This window comes from Procambarus clarkii, chromosome 84 (genome assembly GCF_040958095.1).
Source record: "Procambarus clarkii isolate CNS0578487 chromosome 84, FALCON_Pclarkii_2.0, whole genome shotgun sequence".
Classification (NCBI taxonomy): domain Eukaryota; kingdom Metazoa; phylum Arthropoda; class Malacostraca; order Decapoda; family Cambaridae; genus Procambarus; species Procambarus clarkii.
Genome location: NC_091233.1, coordinates 20,026,714 through 20,041,131, shown reverse-complemented (window position 1 = coordinate 20,041,131; position 14,418 = coordinate 20,026,714). Strand labels below are relative to the sequence as shown.

At 48.6% G+C, this 14,418-nt stretch overlaps 1 protein-coding gene across 1 annotated transcript in view; it reads right to left on the bottom strand.

Annotated features, from left to right (window-relative positions):
* dlg1 (discs large 1) overlaps nt 1-14,418 on the bottom strand; it is a gene marked incomplete in the record, with an annotated part of 879,898 nt that overhangs the window by 306,706 nt on the left and 558,774 nt on the right.

The window sequence follows — 14,418 nt, the reverse complement described above, 5'->3', positions numbered from 1 at the left end:
GAATTCTGAGTGATATACACATTGAACAGAGAATTCTGAGCGATATACACATTGAACAGAGAATTCTGAGCGATATACACATTGAACAGAGAATTCTGAGCGATATTCTCATTGAACAGAGAATTCCAAGCATTGACTAAAACTGGAGGGAGTAAAATGTATATAAATGTAAACACCCAATCATCTCGGGATTAATTTGACCTCAAATGGCTCAATAATTAGGGATAATTGTTACCGAAGCCTTGATTGTTCTCCCATTGTTGGGGACGCTTGTTGGGCCCTTCCGAGTCCCCCCCCCTTCCCCTAGACCAGCAACTGAGCTTCCCCAGGCTGCAACCCACAACAGTTGGCTAATCCCGGGGTACCTACTTACTGCTAGGAACACAGAGGCTTCAGGTAAGAGGAAATGTGCCCAAATATCTCTGTCCTTGTGCGGGAGTCAAACTCGGGACCATTTTGTTGTGACCGGACGTCGCTGACCAGTGCTACAGATAAAGGAGGTCTGTCGCCACAAGAATCTTACCCCCCCCCCCCCCTCAGTTCAGTCCGTCCTCCTAAGGTTTGCCAACGTCAAGAAAACGGTCAGTTTAAAGTGCCCTTGTCCTAACCTACCAGAGGACCCAAAACAGAAAACGGGACAGTACTTTACTTCCGCGAGCCGGTTCCATTTTCTATTACGACAATTTTTGGCCGTATGTAACGCATACGAGCGAAAAGCGACGTTCTTTGTGAGAGGACAAGTTGCTCAGTTAACCGGAGCATGATGCATGCAAGTGCACGTATACATTATGTCTCTTGACTTCACAAAAAATACTTTTCTGAAGTAAACCAGTAACACATATTGCTCGTGGCGGACATTTTGCGTCTCCTCTACACACACACGCTCGGATATAATACAAGCACCTCTAACCTAGCTTTAACCAAGCAACTATAACAATGCCCAACATTAGCGCAGAAAATGTGGTCCTTACCAACATTAGTAGACGCAAGAAAGACTTCTCAAGCAACAAGAAACAGCTAGAGGATGCCGTGAGACATCCTCTAGTTACAATGAGTCACATGTTGGTATTCCCGTGAAGATATCGGCGGACGACGCGACGGTGACGGAGAATGGACAGTATGAGGTCACTCCCGCGCCCCTGGCTCTGTCAGCCGTCTCTCCCTTGGTGGCGGTGGCCTGTCGTGCACACCGCGGACCTGGACCCTGCTATTGGAACAGCGAATGTTGCGGCCCCCCGCGAGGGGTCTTTGCGGTGTTCCTGGAGCAGACAGTGCTGCATCAGGTATACCTGTCTCGCATCGCACCTTCCCGTCTACGACTGACAGAGTTTATGTATGAACAAGAGTGCTCCAACCGAGAAGAGTCTGTAGAGATGAAGAGTTCTAGAGGCCGTCTAAAAGGTTGTATTATGCCGTCTTGAAGGACTTAAGGGGACCGTCTGGAAAGGCAATAAGGGGCCGTCTGGAAGGGCAGTATGGGGCCGTCTGGAAGGGCAGTAAGGGGCCGTCTGGAAGGGAAGTAAGGGGCCGTCTGGAAGGGCAGTATAGGGCCATCTGGAAGGGCAGTAAGGGGCCGTCTGGAAGGGCTGTAATGGGCTGTCTGGAAGGGCAGTAGGGGGCCGTCTGGAAGGGCCGTAATGGGCTGTCTGGAAGGGCAGTAGGGGGCTGTCTGGAAGGGCTGTAATGGGCTGTCTGGAAGGGCAGTAGGGGGCCGTCTGGAAGGGCTGTAGGGGGCCGTCTGGAAGAGCTGTAGGGGGCCGTCTGGAAGAGACGTAGGGATCGTGAACCTCTTACGACTCGGGTGGCCAAGATGTGGCTGACGTTTGGGTCGTCGTAATCTTTACGAAATTAATAGCAATAACAACAGTTGCAAGTAGCTACAGGATGTGGGTTATCAGTGAGTTGGTTCTTGAGGCGAGGCCCAGCCTGGCACTGTGGCACTCTCACCAGCACTCCCATCTTGGTCAGAGTGGAGGTCACACACACCCACGACGGTCCCGACGACCCCCCAGGACCAGGTCGTGACCCGTGAGTGACTGGCAGTGACGACCATAAGTGAGAGGTCCCTGTGACGACTCTTGGAGGCAGCGAACTTGTTATAGCACAGTTGTGTAATATATACAGTGGTGAGTGAGGTCACTGTCCGTGGTGAGTGAGGTCACTGTCCGTGGTGAGTGAGGTCACTGTCCGTGGTGAGTGAGGTCACTGTCCGTGGTGACGACGGAGATCACTGTCCGTGGTGAGTGAGGTCACTGTCCGTGGTGAGTGAGGTCACTGTCCGTGGTGAGTGAGGTCACTGTCCGTGGTGACGACGGAGGGTCACCATGAGAAGGATGACTTCAGTGCTCCAGCTTGGGGTGGGTGTGGTGCTCTTGTTCACTGTGGTGGTGGTGGTGCCAGCCGCCTCACACCAATGGTGCAACTTCGTGCCACATAATTCCTACGGCTGCCAGACCTTTGTCTTGACCTCCCGAGACGCTAACAAGTGTCTCTTTTCAGCAACCGATTCTCTTGACAACTCCTTCTACCTCAGACCAAGTCCAACTTTCACGTACATGGAAATCAAAATCACATGGCCCCAGGGAAGCCCTACGGCAATTGTTATAGGCAGATATGTGTTCCAGAGTCCAAATAAGTGGTACCATGTACAAACGTCGTCCCGCACGTCTCCTGGTAACGTGACGTATTACGTCTATATTGACGGGCGAGAACAGCATAGTGAGAGTCAAGTATACAGTGGCGAAAGTTTCAGTATCTACGTCTCAGGTTCACCATACTGTACTTTCAACTGTAAACCTATAGACTACATAGCGACGAATTCTTATCTTCACTCTCTTACCTCCACCACAGAAAACGGAGAACACGTCACTACGGAGGACTCCAGTAAACCTGAGAAGGACAACAGCGCAGAGCCAACTGGGTCAGTTCTTGTCCAACCCTGGCATATTGTGGTCATTGTCGGGGCTATAGTTGCTGCTGCTGCTGCGGTAGTCGTCGTCACAGCAGCACTAGTGATCAAGCGGAGGAAGAAAGAGGAAGATAACAGGCGTCTTCATGACCAGATATCACAACATGTCCCCAAGACTTTAAGCAGTTATCGGAACTCCGATGTGGCCAACTATGACGATATCGACGACTCAGAAGAGCACATATACGAGGAAATATAAGCTCGCCACACTATGCCTCAATCTGTAACTCCAGCAACTATCCACTTACTCTTGGGCTGGACGGTAGAGCGACGGTCTCGCTTCTTGCAGGTCAGCCGTCAATCCCCGACCGCCAAAGTGACTGGACACCATTCGTTTCCCTTCGTCCCCCATCCTAAATCCTATCCTGACCCCTTCCCAGTGCTGTATAGTCATAATGGCTTGGCGCCTCCTCCTGCTAGTTCCTCTTCCCCCTACTCTAACATGGCCGCCGTCATCACCACCTGAGTCACCAGTTTAGTTCACTGATGATACACCGTCGTTAAGTCACCGTTATCAGTGATACGTCACCGTATCACTGATGATACGGTTAAACCTCCTGACTGTCACAGTTTTCTCCAGAGTTCACCTTTCTTCAGAAGACAAGAACACCGAAGGACGACTCACACGGTGGGACTACTTTCTTAAGTCTTTACTAAACTAACAGCAATGACAACAACAGTAGCATGTAGCTACAGGATGTGGAGTGCCGGTGAGTGGGTTTTTCAGGTGTTGCCCAGCCTGGCACTGTGGCACCCTCACCAACACTCACATCTTGGTCATAGTGAAGGTCACACACACCCACGACGGTCCCGACGACCCCCCAGGACCAGGTCGTGACCCGTGAGTGACTGGCAGTGACGACCATAAGTGAGAGGTCCCTGTGACGACTCTTGGAGGCAGCGAACGTTTTATAGCACAGTTGTGTAATATATACAGTGGTGAGTGAGGTCACTGTCCGTGGTGAGTGAGGCCACTGTCCGTGGTGAGTGAGGTCACTGTCCGTGGCGAGGAGGTCACTGTCCGTGGTGACGACGGAGGTCACCATGAGAAGGATGACGTCAGTGCTCCAGCTTGGGGTGGGTGTGGTGCTCTTGTTCACTGTGGTGGTGGTGGTGCCAGCCGCCTCACACCAATGGTGCGACAGAGAGCTTCAAGATAACTACGGCTGTCCGACCTACATCCTAGCCTCTCCAGACGGTGGCAAGTGTCAGTTTGACACCCGAGGATCTCCTCCCTTCTCCTTCTACCTCAGACCTGGCCCAACCTTCACGTCCTTGCAAGTGATACTCACATGGACCTTGGGAGCGAATGAGACAATTTACATAGGCAGGGATGTGCTGGATCAACCAAACAAGTGGTACCGTATACAGATGACGTCGCACACATCTCTTGTTGATGAGACGTATTACGTCTATGTTGATGGACAAGAACGGCGAAAGCTGCGGTCAATATTAGTCAGTGCCAACACTTTCGATATCTACGTCATTGGCTCACCATACTATGCTCGCGACTGTGACCCTAGTGAGTACCCTCCTTCACGGTCGACACCACCACCACCAGCAGCGCCTTCACCACCAACAACACCATCTCCAGTTCAGTCTACTGACGATGCAGTCAACCTTCCTGGGGTGGACTCAAGCTTCCCTAAAGTTCCCCCACCAGCAAACACCACAGAAAACAGAGAAATCGCTGAAGAACATTCCACTACGGAGGACTCCAGTAAACCAAAAAACGACACCATGGAGGCGACAACCAGGTTAGTTCTTGGTCTACCCTGGTATATAGTGGTCACTGTCGGGGTTATTGCTGCTGCAGTCGTCACCATCATCATTGCAACACTGGTGATCAAGACGAGGAAGAGAAAAGAAAAAAATACGAATCTTATTGACCAGGAAACTGGGTCATTCCCTCTGTCTTTCAGCGCCTCCCAGAACGCCAATGAAGAACACTACGACGACGTCGACGACCCCGAAGACCACATCTACGAGGACATGAACGACCTCCACCCCGTGGCTGGCGCTGTCCGGCCGTTCTCGACGGGTGAAGAGGGCGTGGATGTGAGTGTGGGCGGCGGATGGGGACGCCCGCAAAGGCTCCGCCCACGACAGTGAGAACAGCCTCTACGTCGGCTTTGGCGCCATGCTGACGTAAGACAATATTAAACAGCTGATCCATGTTGCTTGCTGGCAGGAGAATGACAACATAGTGGCACCTCATAGTAGTGTATTTACTATTTGTGCCTGCAGAATCGAGCTGTTAGCTCTTGGACCCCGCCTTTCTAACTGACAAGTGTGTTGGCAGTGCAGTGTGTCAACAAACTAATGAATAATACTGATATTTATATATACTTCACCACTTACATAAAAGAAAGTTACAAACCACTAGAAAAAATATAATACAAAACTTGACTGCATTTTTAAACAGCTCTCAAGTCTCGGTGTTTATTTGCGAGATAAGAGAGGTAAGCAAGACTGCGTGACGCAGTAATCAAGTGACTTAGTTAGGTAAGATTGTGCGTGACGCGGTAATCAAGTGACTGTGTTCAAGACTGACAGAAGCGAAGATGAATATATGTGATTTATCTAATGTATAGGCCTAAAACTTAAACATAAATAATACCAATTAACTGGAAGTCAACAGGAGCTAAAAGTGCGACCAGTAGTACACATAGATACATATACAAGTACACATATACACTGTAGTAATACTGTATATATGTAGTAGTACACAGATACATACCAGTAGCACACACAGCTACACATGTCAGTAAGTCACATAGATACATATACCAGCAGTACACATGGATACGGATATCAGTAGTAAACATTGATAAACATATCGGTAGTACACATAGATACACATACCAATAGTACACTATATGTAGATATATTTATAGACAATGTAGAAACTTCGTCAATGATACCATACGTTATTTTTTACATTTAAATTAACCAATGAAATTGTTATATTGCAAAAGTGTGATTTAGTTGTATATACTAGAGGACCAGTAATGTGTTTCAGACCAATCTTTCATACATATCCCAACAGTGTGCAGTAGACCCGAACACTGGCTGGTGGTCGCTCGTGTCGACAACTCCTCAAGGAGATTATGAAGCAGCAAAAAAGCAGCTACAGGATGTTTACTACTGGCGAGAATATTCTTGAGGCGTGGCCCAGCCTGGCACTGTGGCACTCTCACCAGCACTCCCATCTTGGTCATAGTGAAGGTCACACACACCCACGACGGTCCCGACGACCCCCCAGGACCAGGTCGTGACCCGTGAGTGACTGGCAGTGACGACCATAAGTGAGAGGTCCCTGTGACGACTCTTGGAGGCAGCGAACTTGTTATAGCACAGTTGTGTAATATATACAGTGGTGAGTGAGGTCACTGTCCGTGGTGAGTGAGGTCACTGTCCGTGGTGAGTGAGGTCACTGTCCGTGGTGACGACGGAGGGTCACCATGAGAAGGATGACGTCAGTGCTCCAGCTTGGGGTGGGTGTGGTGCTCTTGTTCACTGTGGTGGTGGTGGTGCCAGCCGCCTCACAACAATGGTGCAACTTCATACTACATGATAACTACGGCTGCCAGACCTTTGCCTTGGCCTCCCGAGACGCTGAAAAGTGTCTTGTTACGTACAACAATTATCCTTTCTTCTCCTTCTTCCTCAGTCCCAGGACAACCTTCACGAACTTGCAAATAAAAATCACATGGACCCAGAAAAGCCCTACGATAATTAATATTGGCAGGAATGTGCTCAAGCAACCAAACAAGTGGTACCATGTACAGATGATGTCCGACCCGAATTTTAATGTGTTATATAAAGTCTATATTGATGGGCAACAGTGGGGAAGTGTGCATAACACATACAGAGCCAACACTTTCGACGTCTACGTCACAGGCTCCCTACATTATACTGACGACTGTAACCCCAGCCACTACCCGCTTCCTACACGGCCACCACAACAACCACCACCGACAAGATCGCCCCCGCCGCCGCCAGAGCCTTCACCACCAACAGCACCACCAGTTAAGTCAACTGACGATGACATTAACCCTCCCACGACGGTAAGAGTCTCCCCTCAAGTTCACTCAACGTCAGCCAGCTCCTCAGAAAATAGACATGACGTTGACGAATGCACCACTACGGAGGACTGCAGGAAAACACACAAGGTAATCGAAGACGCACAAACTTCGTTAGTTCTTGTTAACACAAAGCATATTGTGGGCACTGTCGGGGCTATAACTGCTGCTGCGTTCGTCACCATCATGATAGCAGGGCTGGTGATCAAGAAGATGAAAGGTAACAAGAACACGGATCTTCACGACCCGATATCGGGGTCAATCCCCATGTCTCTCAAAGACTCCCGGAACAACGACGAACAGAACCACGACCACCCCGAAGACCACATCTACGAGGACATGAACGACCTCCGCCCCGTGGCTGGCGCTGGTCGGCCGTTCTCGACGGGTGAAGAGGGCGTGGATGAGAGCGTGGGCGGCGGGTGGGACGCCCGCAGAGGCTCCGCCCACGACAGTGAGAACAGCATCTACGTCCCATTTAGCTGAGTCCATGTTACCTGCTGACAGCAGAATGTCAACATTATGACTCACACGGCTTCGATCCCCCCGAGCGGAACAGAATTGCCTAGCCAAGTTTCCTTTCACCTAATACACCCGTTCACCCAGCAGTAATTAGGTACCTGCGACTTACGCAACTGTTGTGGGCTGAATGTTGGAGAAGCTCAGTAGTTCGTACTAAGGGAACCTGGGGCCAGATTCACGAAAGCACTTACGCAAACACTTACGAACCTGTACATCTTTTCTCAATCTTTGGCGGCTTTGTTTACAATTATTAAACAGTTAATGAGCTCCGAAGCACCAGGAGGCTGTTTATAACAATAACAACAGTTGATTGGCAAGTTTTCATGCTTGTAAACTGTTTAATAAATGTAACCAAAGCCGTCAAAGATTGAGGAAAGATGTACACGTTCGTAAGTGCTTGTGTAACTGCTTCCTGAATCTGGTCCCTGGATACAAGCCTAAGTCCTTGACAACGTGAATACTTATCATTGTAATTAGTGTTTAGTGATTGTGTATTGTACCAACAAACTAATGATTAATACTGACATTTATACAAACTTTATTCCGCTGACTTACATAACAGAAAACCATTAATCATAAAAATATATTAAAAAGTGTTTTTCTTAAACTACCCACTTTAAATGGCTCGCAAGTCTCTGTGTTGGCTATCAGTGTCACTTAAGAAAGGTAGTCAAGAGTGTGCGTGACGCAGTAATCAAGAGATAAGGAAATTGATCAAAACTGTGTGACGCAACAATCAAGTGATAACAAATATAATCAAGACTGCGTGTGACGCACTAATCAAGTCATAAGCAAAGTTATCATGACTGTCACTTCATCATTGCGTCCCGCACAAATTTGACAGAAAAAAAATGTATACGCATAATTTATCTAATTTATATGTCTAAAATGTAAATATATATATATTATTTGCTAAAAAAATATACTTGCTAAAATTGTGCTCAGAAGTATACATGGATACATACACCAACTATGTTTAGAAATGTATATGTGTATTAAAAGTGAATTAGAACTGTATAATAATACTTTGTTAATAATACCCATGAAAATACTAGTCACACATGAGCTTAACACTTCAGTGTTCATATGTTTCTAATTATTAAGTGTGCTTTAAGCCAACCCATCCTACTGTTAAGATAGTATCTATTGTGACGATCGTCAATAGTCACGAATTCGCACGTACTTAGTTTTTAGATAGTAGTATATTGACTAATAAGGAATTCTTTAAAAAAGTAAAGCTAAAAAACAAATTTAAATGTTCCTTGACCTAGTATAGCACAAATATGTACTATATGAGGCCTCACATATCGTGTATTAGGCCTAGGAAGGTTAGGTTAGTATAGTTTGTCAAAGCAACACAAGTAATAAATAGTTTTCCGGTTTGAACAAATCCACAAGGGCCGTGACGAGGATTCGAACCTGCGTCCGGGAGCATCCCAGACATGTTTTCCGGTTTGTCCAACTCAATAGTTCCGATTTATACTTTCGTTGTAAGTCGGTATATATACTGTCGTCGTCATCGTTACTATAAATACTACCTAAACATGAGGATGGGCTGTTTAGGTGTATATAGGACCAGTTAGTCACAAATCTACAGGACGAGACCAGTTTGTGTGTCCCAGAACTATAGGCAAGAACCAGTTTGTGTGTCCCAGAACTATAGGCAAGAACCAGTTTGTGTGTCCCAGAACTATAGGCAAGAACCAGTTTGTGTGTCCCAGAACTATAGGCAAGAACCAGTTAGTACCAAACCTGACATTGGTAACTGAATATATGATATTGTTTGTTACATTTTCTCTTGTATGCTAACATGATACCTAACAAAGTTCTATAGACAGAGCGTGGCTAGCAATAACTTGTGGATGTCCAATAAACTAGCATCTATACTTCTATATAAATCATTACCCTCACAACTGTATACAGTTTACTTGAAGGATCATGGCCTGAGCTTCTCCAGTCACAGCTGCGTCTAAATACACCAATTACAACACAGCCAAGAAATAGTCACATTAAACAGAATTACGAGTGATATACTCATTGAACAGAGAATTCTGAGCGATATACTCATTGAACAGAGAATTCTGAGCGATATACACATTGAACAGAGAATTCTGAGCGATATACACATTGAACAGAGAATTCTGAGCGATATACACATTGAACAGAGAATTCTGAGCGATATTCTCATTGAACAGAGAATTCTAAGCATTGACTAAAACTGGAGGGAGTAAAATGTATATAAATGTAAACACCCAATCATCTCGGGTTTAATTTGACCTCAAATGGCTCAATAATTAGGGATAATTGTTACCGAAGCCTTGATTGTTCTCCCATTGTTGGGGACGCTTGTTGGGCCCTTCGGTGTCCCCCCCCCCTAGGCCAGCTACTAAGCTTTCCCAGGCTGCAACCCACAACAGTTGGCTAATCCCGAGGTACCTACTTACTGCTAGGAACACAGAGGCTTCAGGTAAGAGGAAATGTGCCCGAATATCTCTGTCCTTGTGCGGGAGTCAAACTCGGGACCATTTTGTTGTGACCGGACGTCGCTGACCAGTGCTACAGATAAAGGAGGTCTGTCGCCACAAGAATCTTACCCCCCCCCCCCTCAGTTCAGTCCGTCCTCCTAAGGTTTGCCAACGTCAAGAAAACGGTCAGTTTAAAGTGCCCTTGTCCTAACCTACCAGAGGACCCAAAACAGAAAACGGGACAGTACTTTACTTCCGCGAGCCGGTTCCATTTTCTATTACGACAATTTTTGGCCGTATGTAACGCATACGAGCGAAAAGCGACGTTCTTTGTGAGAGGACAAGTTGCTCAGTTAACCGGAGCATGATGCATGCAAGTGCACGTATACATTATGTCTCTTGACTTCACAAAAAATACATTTCCTAAGTAAACCAGTAACACATATTGCTCGTGGCGGACATTTTGCGTCTCCTCTACACACACACGCTCGGATATAATACAAGCACCTCTAACCTAGCTTTAACCAAGCAACTATAACAATGCCCAACATTAGCGCAGAAAATGTGGTCCTTACCAACATTAGTAGACGCAAGAAAGACTTCTCAAGCAACAAGAAACAGCTAGAGGATGCCGTGAGACATCCTCTAGTTACAATGAGTCACATGTTGGTATTCCCGTGAAGATATCGGCGGACGACGCGACGGTGACGGAGAATGGACAGTATGAGGTCACTCCCGCGCCCCTGGCTCTGTCAGCCGTCTCTCCCTTGGTGGCGGTGGCCTGTCGTGCACACCGCGGACCTGGACCCTGCTATTGGAACAGCGAATGTTGCGGCCCCCCGCGAGGGGTCTTTGCGGTGTTCCTGGAGCAGACAGTGCTGCATCAGGTATACCTGTCTCGCATCGCACCTTCCCGTCTACGACTGACAGAGTTTATGTATGAACAAGAGTGCTCCAACCGAGAAGAGTCTGTAGAGATGAAGAGTTCTAGAGGCCGTCTAAAAGGTTGTATTATGCCGTCTTGAAGGACTTAAGGGGACCGTCTGGAAAGGCAATAAGGGGCCGTCTGGAAGGGCAGTATGGGGCCGTCTGGAAGGGCAGTAAGGGGCCGTCTGGAAGGGAAGTAAGGGGCCGTCTGGAAGGGCAGTATAGGGCCATCTGGAAGGGCAGTAAGGGGCCGTCTGGAAGGGCTGTAATGGGCTGTCTGGAAGGGCAGTAGGGGGCCGTCTGGAAGGGCCGTAATGGGCTGTCTGGAAGGGCAGTAGGGGGCTGTCTGGAAGGGCTGTAATGGGCTGTCTGGAAGGGCAGTAGGGGGCCGTCTGGAAGGGCTGTAGGGGGCCGTCTGGAAGAGCTGTAGGGGGCCGTCTGGAAGAGACGTAGGGATCGTGAACCTCTTACGACTCGGGTGGCCAAGATGTGGCTGACGTTTGGGTCGTCGTAATCTTTACGAAATTAATAGCAATAACAACAGTTGCAAGTAGCTACAGGATGTGGGTTATCAGTGAGTTGGTTCTTGAGGCGAGGCCCAGCCTGGCACTGTGGCACTCTCACCAGCACTCCCATCTTGGTCAGAGTGGAGGTCACACACACCCACGACGGTCCCGACGACCCCCCAGGACCAGGTCGTGACCCGTGAGTGACTGGCAGTGACGACCATAAGTGAGAGGTCCCTGTGACGACTCTTGGAGGCAGCGAACTTGTTATAGCACAGTTGTGTAATATATACAGTGGTGAGTGAGGTCACTGTCCGTGGTGAGTGAGGTCACTGTCCGTGGTGAGTGAGGTCACTGTCCGTGGTGAGTGAGGTCACTGTCCGTGGTGACGACGGAGATCACTGTCCGTGGTGAGTGAGGTCACTGTCCGTGGTGAGTGAGGTCACTGTCCGTGGTGAGTGAGGTCACTGTCCGTGGTGACGACGGAGGGTCACCATGAGAAGGATGACTTCAGTGCTCCAGCTTGGGGTGGGTGTGGTGCTCTTGTTCACTGTGGTGGTGGTGGTGCCAGCCGCCTCACACCAATGGTGCAACTTCGTGCCACATAATTCCTACGGCTGCCAGACCTTTGTCTTGACCTCCCGAGACGCTAACAAGTGTCTCTTTTCAGCAACCGATTCTCTTGACAACTCCTTCTACCTCAGACCAAGTCCAACTTTCACGTACATGGAAATCAAAATCACATGGCCCCAGGGAAGCCCTACGGCAATTGTTATAGGCAGATATGTGTTCCAGAGTCCAAATAAGTGGTACCATGTACAAACGTCGTCCCGCACGTCTCCTGGTAACGTGACGTATTACGTCTATATTGACGGGCGAGAACAGCATAGTGAGAGTCAAGTATACAGTGGCGAAAGTTTCAGTATCTACGTCTCAGGTTCACCATACTGTACTTTCAACTGTAAACCTATAGACTACATAGCGACGAATTCTTATCTTCACTCTCTTACCTCCACCACAGAAAACGGAGAACACGTCACTACGGAGGACTCCAGTAAACCTGAGAAGGACAACAGCGCAGAGCCAACTGGGTCAGTTCTTGTCCAACCCTGGCATATTGTGGTCATTGTCGGGGCTATAGTTGCTGCTGCTGCTGCGGTAGTCGTCGTCACAGCAGCACTAGTGATCAAGCGGAGGAAGAAAGAGGAAGATAACAGGCGTCTTCATGACCAGATATCACAACATGTCCCCAAGACTTTAAGCAGTTATCGGAACTCCGATGTGGCCAACTATGACGATATCGACGACTCAGAAGAGCACATATACGAGGAAATATAAGCTCGCCACACTATGCCTCAATCTGTAACTCCAGCAACTATCCACTTACTCTTGGGCTGGACGGTAGAGCGACGGTCTCGCTTCTTGCAGGTCAGCCGTCAATCCCCGACCGCCAAAGTGACTGGACACCATTCGTTTCCCTTCGTCCCCCATCCTAAATCCTATCCTGACCCCTTCCCAGTGCTGTATAGTCATAATGGCTTGGCGCCTCCTCCTGCTAGTTCCTCTTCCCCCTACTCTAACATGGCCGCCGTCATCACCACCTGAGTCACCAGTTTAGTTCACTGATGATACACCGTCGTTAAGTCACCGTTATCAGTGATACGTCACCGTATCACTGATGATACGGTTAAACCTCCTGACTGTCACAGTTTTCTCCAGAGTTCACCTTTCTTCAGAAGACAAGAACACCGAAGGACGACTCACACGGTGGGACTACTTTCTTAAGTCTTTACTAAACTAACAGCAATGACAACAACAGTAGCATGTAGCTACAGGATGTGGAGTGCCGGTGAGTGGGTTTTTCAGGTGTTGCCCAGCCTGGCACTGTGGCACCCTCACCAACACTCACATCTTGGTCATAGTGAAGGTCACACACACCCACGACGGTCCCGACGACCCCCCAGGACCAGGTCGTGACCCGTGAGTGACTGGCAGTGACGACCATAAGTGAGAGGTCCCTGTGACGACTCTTGGAGGCAGCGAACGTTTTATAGCACAGTTGTGTAATATATACAGTGGTGAGTGAGGTCACTGTCCGTGGTGAGTGAGGCCACTGTCCGTGGTGAGTGAGGTCACTGTCCGTGGCGAGGAGGTCACTGTCCGTGGTGACGACGGAGGTCACCATGAGAAGGATGACGTCAGTGCTCCAGCTTGGGGTGGGTGTGGTGCTCTTGTTCACTGTGGTGGTGGTGGTGCCAGCCGCCTCACACCAATGGTGCGACAGAGAGCTTCAAGATAACTACGGCTGTCCGACCTACATCCTAGCCTCTCCAGACGGTGGCAAGTGTCAGTTTGACACCCGAGGATCTCCTCCCTTCTCCTTCTACCTCAGACCTGGCCCAACCTTCACGTCCTTGCAAGTGATACTCACATGGACCTTGGGAGCGAATGAGACAATTTACATAGGCAGGGATGTGCTGGATCAACCAAACAAGTGGTACCGTATACAGATGACGTCGCACACATCTCTTGTTGATGAGACGTATTACGTCTATGTTGATGGACAAGAACGGCGAAAGCTGCGGTCAATATTAGTCAGTGCCAACACTTTCGATATCTACGTCATTGGCTCACCATACTATGCTCGCGACTGTGACCCTAGTGAGTACCCTCCTTCACGGTCGACACCACCACCACCAGCAGCGCCTTCACCACCAACAACACCATCTCCAGTTCAGTCTACTGACGATGCAGTCAACCTTCCTGGGGTGGACTCAAGCTTCCCTAAAGTTCCCCCACCAGCAAACACCACAGAAAACAGAGAAATCGCTGAAGAACATTCCACTACGGAGGACTCCAGTAAACCAAAAAACGACACCATGGAGGCGACAACCAGGTTAGTTCTTGGTCTACCCTGGTATATAGTGGTCACTGTCGGGGTTATT